We start from the raw sequence: 6,564 nt of genomic DNA on the forward strand, positions 1-6,564 counted from the left end.
CGGGTATCCTTACTTCAAGGTATTTATAAGTTTTGTTCAATGTGAAGATCTTAATTTTGAATAAATTTATTAAGAATAGATGATAATTGTTAGATGTGTTATTTTGTATACAGAAAAATCAACCACATTGAAATTTTTTTCGCAGGTTTGATGACATTTTTTGTTATGTGAATGACGACATAGCAAATCAAAGTGAATGACTTATTTGAATGGTTCTTTGGATGGTGCAGGTTTACATAGTGGTTTATATGAGAGAGTCATGGTGTTGGAAGAATTGATGTTTGAAGAAAAAAATGACAATTAAGTTAAAAAAAGGTAAATTTTTTGCCTTTGTTAGTAGTTTGATATTAGGGGTATTTGTACTTGTTTTTTGTTGTAACTTTGGTGGAGTTTAGAATTATAAGTTTAGTTACTCTTTCAAATGATATGATAACTTATAACATATGAAATGACTATGATGATATTTTGGTGAATGTGATATTGTACATGTAATCCCAAATTATAAAATAAACAATACATGGATTAAGGATATACTATTTTGTATGTAAACTCAAAAAAATATAAAGTATCTAAACCATAGATAATAAAGTATCTTAAATAGAGTATCTCATAAAGACATAAAAACTATAGAAGTGTATCTTATAAGGGGATGTCTTTGGCGGGAAAAGTATAATCTAGTCTTTAAAGAACCATATAAAAATATTCCATATGAATGGTGGAGATTAGACCAAAGCTTTAATGACCGATTTTTTTTATTTTTTTTATGAGAAATTGATGATGAGATTTTTTTTTTGTCTTTGTCATATGGGCCACCCCAACAGCCCACCAATACAATTCATAGAAATTCATACCCAAAAATTAGGCTCAATTACTACCCACTAGCCAATTTATTACTTATGCCTTCTACAACTTCATCTTCTACCTTCTTCTCATACGATAAATTCTGGGAAAGGGAATGAATCAATCATTTCCGGAAAGGAAAAAAATACATTTCCATAACGAACCAAGGCAAAAGGAATAAAACCGAATCAAATCAAAGAAAAAGAGAAGAAACGAACAAGGAGAATCCTTGGCGACGCGAAGGATGTCATCAACAGAGTTAGGGATTTGGTTTTTCTATAACCGATTCTATTTTCATTCTTACTTTCCTTTCTCTTTCTGTGCTTTTACGAACGGATCTATCTGAGATCGAGCTTAACGTTCGGTGAAACACTCTGTGCCGTGTGTATTTTGCTTATCGGAATCGTTGAAGCTCTATTCTTCAGCTTAGCTGGTTGCTTCAATTTCCATGGCAACAAGCAAAGCAAGAAAAACCAAATCCCTAACTCTTTTAATTGCCAGAGAAATTGCGGTGTCTAGGTATTTCATGTCATACCAGTGTCAATGTGCCATATGAGACATTTCTTTTTCTTTTTTCTTTTTATTTTTTTGGTGTGAATGAAAGGGATAAGAGAGATTTTGTGTGGCAATACTGAGAATTTATTTTAACGGACTAGATTATTCTTTTTGGTAATCGCACTTTTCCTAGAAATTTTCAATCGCAAAGGCTTCACCTTTACTATTAACAACACACCATACAATCGGGTTCTGGATGTTCCCTCCTTCTTTGGCAACTGTCTCCCATAGTGTTTCTACCGTAAAATTTGACAAAATCTCACTTCCGTGATTAATGGCATCGGCCATTGCTGGTGGAACATCTGGTAAGGCCTGTAAAGAGTGTAATAAAAATTTAAGGATGGTAGTAGCAGCATCAATGGAGATCAATTTAGCAAGAACCAGAAATACCTGCTGCAATGGAAGATCATGATCTCTAGAAAGCTTGTGAATTGACATGTGTAGTAATGACATATGGTACATAATAAAGTATATTTTTTTTTAAATTTATCCCATAGGTTGCTTTTTATTATTTGTGAATCGACCCCATATTTTTCATTAATTTTTTTATTACCTGTTCCATCAAGGTTCAGAAGATACATTTCCCACCGAAGAAAGCTCCATCTCATAGGGATCTCATAAATCCATAGATAATAAAGTATCTTAAAATAGAGTATGTTAAACAAATAACTTAAACTTTAAACAAGAGTATCTTAAACAACAAAATATGACCATAAACTATTAGCTATACAAGGCCCAAAAACAAGGTATATTTCTTTGATCAAGCCACACAAGTGTTACTTTCAAAAAACAAAAAGTTTCATTGACAATTAGTTATTTCTTTTTAGAGACATTTAAGCCTGGTGTAGAAATGAATTTGAAGAGTCTGAAAGTTGTGCCATTTGTTGTAGATGATGTTGTCTCTGCAGAAACAACAGCTGATCGATTCGGCCTCACTATAGTTTGTTTCAGGCGCTTAAAAGGTTACTGTGGAGGTCTAGCATGCACATTTGCTTCCTTAGTAGGTACATTCTCAGAGTCCGAAACAAAAAGATATTAGGATTTAATATTAGGGATAAATAGTGAAATACATTACGCATATACATTTACACTTACAGCATTTACATTCTTTCCAATATCTGTTCAAGTGATTCAAACTCCATGTTCAATTGAAATTGTACCTCCTCAATTTCTGCACTTGGAGTAAAATGAGGCAAATTAAACCCATTTTTTCTGTCATCACTTGAGGCTTCAGGAGTAAAAAATTGTTCAGACTCATACTCAAACTCATTATCTGATTCAGGTAACAACTCCACACCAAATTCTTCATCAAGTGTAGCAGGTTTATTGGAATTTGATGTAGTTTCATTGACACCAGCAGATGTAGCATTATTTTTGTTGTCACTAGGAGGCCCATTAACAATCTCCTCTATTCCAACAGGTCCTATATCACTCTTATTGGACTTAGTAGGCCACCATTTCTCTTTTTCTGAACAGATGGTCCAACTCCTTCTTGTCTTTCAATGTTTGTCCTTTTTTATTTGTCATTGTCCTTGCTCTTGCCAACTTTTGATTTCTTATGTAAGATCTTCATTGAAGATTTCTTCTTCTCATTACTCTTCCCTTTCTTATTACTTCTGATTGACTCTTCATCTTTACTTGAATCCGAAAACTATATCTAAAAGGTGGGGACTTGTACAATTCATCTTCTGCAGACTCATACTCATCATCACTATCAGAACTCTCAATATTTGCATCATTGTCAACACCATTATTCTTAACACTAATTTTTTGCACATCTATCTCCTTAACACTAACATTATCATCATCAATGAACTCTATATTTTTTATGATTGGACGGTCAAAATAGATGTAAAATTCATCAATATCCTCATTTAGCATCTTGTTCTTTTGCAGAGCTCTGATCTCTTTATCTCCGTGAATTGGTTGAAGACCAGATTCCAGATCAGCAGAAATAGGATCATACCAATACATTGCTTTGTAGTCATGGTAACTTAAGTTCAAAAAAAATTTCTTCAAATCAAATAAACATATCAAGTCAATGTCCATTGGGAGAAACTTTTTGACTTCTCCATTGATGTACACAAATACTCCCTTGTTGTCTCTAACAAAACTTTCACCGTGATAAAATACAGATACTACGTCTTCACTCATCTAAATATCAAAAAACAAAAATCTATCGCAACTTAACCAAACAACAAACACAATACAATAACATCAAAACGGATTCAAATTTTTTAACACCTACATTGTTAATGTTATTATGAAATGGCATCTTAAATCACTTTACAACTCTGACTTAAGCTACATAAACAACACACTATCTTTGATCTACCTTATACATGACATGTACGTTCATCATACTTTATTCTTCACTTTCAATTTAATCCAAAAAAGAGTTGATTAACTTATCTCGAACAATGGCAATATGCACGACACACCACCACCAACCAGTCGCTGTAAACTCCGTCAAAGCACCGTTACAGACTTCGGTCAACATTAAATGGGTGCGAGGAAGATGAAGAGTTAGCTTGTAAAAGATGGGTGATTGTTTGGAGTATCAAGTAATTTTACAGAGAGAAAATGAGAGGATGAGTTTTTTTTATATAGAAAGTTCCCCATTCAAAATGCTGTTGTATTAAAACTTTTAGGTTAAAGGTTGAGAACTAATCTGTCCTGTTTAAAATGACGTCATTTGGAATAGCCATAAAATGACGTTATTTTGGCCACGTATACAGAAATTAATGTGTCTTAAAAGCGACACGTATCATTGAACATGATACATCACACTCATCACTTCTATGTAAGAGAGAATGTCCTGTAAATTAACTAAATTTTTTCTAAAAACGTATATGACATATATCTAATAATTTTAAAAATAAAAAATCTAATTATTTTTTTTAAAAAACAAATCTAATTAATCCTTGAAAAGCTATTTGGAGTATTATAAAAAAAAAAAAAAAAGGTGTGATGCTGTATTCATTCATTTAAAATGACAGAGACTTCAATATTATTAGCTGCGTGACATTTGAGTATGAAATGCAGTACAAAGAGTTGGATAGTGATGAGGTGGAAATGAGGTGTGGATTGGGTTTGTGAAATGTGAAGCTTATCCGAACACATAACAAAACTCAATACTCCATTGAATATTGAATTGAAGAAGCAAACAAAAGAAGGCCGGTGGGGCCCTTCCCTTCAACTCAACATTCAACGCCCACCTTCCCAATTTTGTAATTTTATTCTTTTATTAAGAATAATAAAATAATATATTTAAATATATACTATTAAAAATATATTGATATTTTAAATATATTTTTCTATGCCTTATCCAATCTCATCAAGCTAAGGAATCCAATAAGTATATAAATAAGAGAATGATCTTCCTCTGAACGAGTGAATGAACAATCATATTATTTTGAACCAGATTCAATAGCAAATCGAATTTATTACTTGGAAAATAACTTATAACCCTAAATCTAATCAAATTAGTTTAATTATTTATTAACACCATAAAAATCAATTAAAAAAATAAGACACATAAAAAAATGAATTAAATTTAATTACAAAAATAATTTATTTTTCCAACACTTTTTTAAAACAAAATCTGATTACCTGACCTGACCTAACCAATTTCTACTCTAAACATGGCTCTATATGTAAAAATATTTTGTTGCGTGAAATGCAAGATAAAAAGGATCTATCTATTTTCTCAATCTAGTAATTACAAGCACGTATTATCTCTCTCTCATTTGTGGTAAAAGGAGTGGCACAACTCATAAAGCAATTAAAACCTAGAAATAAAAATAGATAAATAGCACTATTTATACGCACATGCCTTAAAATTGAAGTTGTACTCTTTATAGAATTTCAAGGACCACAACCAACTTAATGAACCCTTCACTCTACTACTTTTTTTAATTTTTTTACATTAGAATATCCAAATTCATATTAAGAGGGTGAGAATGTGATAGGATAGAAATTAGGAACTAATCTAATTCCAATTTCCATCATCACGTGGTGGCGGTGGTGAGGTTTGGGGAAGTCAGCATCATATACCACCTTTTGTTGGTTGTTAACCTACACGCAAATGCTTCCTTTCTATTTTATGCATTTCTTATTTTATTTGTGAAACATGCTTGAGGAAACCAAAACCATACTAATTATGGATCTACAACTACAATGCATGCCTAGAAAATAATGTATCCTCTCACCTTTTTTTTACCAAAAATAGGAGACTCGAACCCGCAACCTCTTAATTGAATATGAAAAGACTATGCTATTTGAGTTATATCTCATTGGCTCTCACCTTTTATTCTTGTTTGATTTTACAAAGTATGATTTCACCTCTTACAACATTTGTTTTACATATTTTCTTTTAGTTTCATTTAAATCTTATATAAAGTGAAATCTACTTACAAAATAAATTGATATAAAAATTTAAGGAAAACTATTTTTTGCTAATTTATAACTAATTGTTTTATACGGATGTATTTTTTTAAAGATTGAATTTCATTTTGGTTCAAATTGAGTCAATTTTCATAAATTAAATTTATGGATATTCATGATCTATTCTAAATTGATCTTTTTGTTTTAAATCATGTCTAAAATTGACTCAACTTATTTTTGAGTCAAATTTGGATCAAATTTTAAGTTGGTCCAACTTGACTATCTTTGAGAAGTATATTATTCAACAAAATCAATGATGAATTATACTTTTATATTAGAACTAATAAATTTTAGATTATATAATGTTATTTATATTAAAATAATTTGTTTTTATATACATCTTGTATAATATCTTTTGAATGTTATCTATAGTTACTTTAAATTCATGTACATTGTTTGGACAATGTGTTGACTCGGTTTGACCAAGTCATTTTCACACACCCATTAATGGTTCTATCACTACCCAGCTATAGTTGAGATTCGAACCTGAGATGTGGCTTCTGTGAGGTCAACATATTGGTCATTGGTGCAACGCCTCGGCCACGTTTTTTTTTTTTCTTTTTTGTGGGGTCTAACTCAACAATTCGAGTTGGTCAATTTTTTTTGGGTTATAGAGTTGGTGTTTCGAAAACGATCCAAGATAACACTTCAGCCACATTAAAATTTAGCTCAGCCCAACCCCATAAATAACCCTAAAAAAAAATTGAGTGGTCATTTCACTCG

The sequence above is a fragment of the Arachis ipaensis genome, chromosome B06 (genome assembly GCF_000816755.2).
Source record: "Arachis ipaensis cultivar K30076 chromosome B06, Araip1.1, whole genome shotgun sequence".
NCBI lineage: Eukaryota > Viridiplantae > Streptophyta > Magnoliopsida > Fabales > Fabaceae > Arachis > Arachis ipaensis.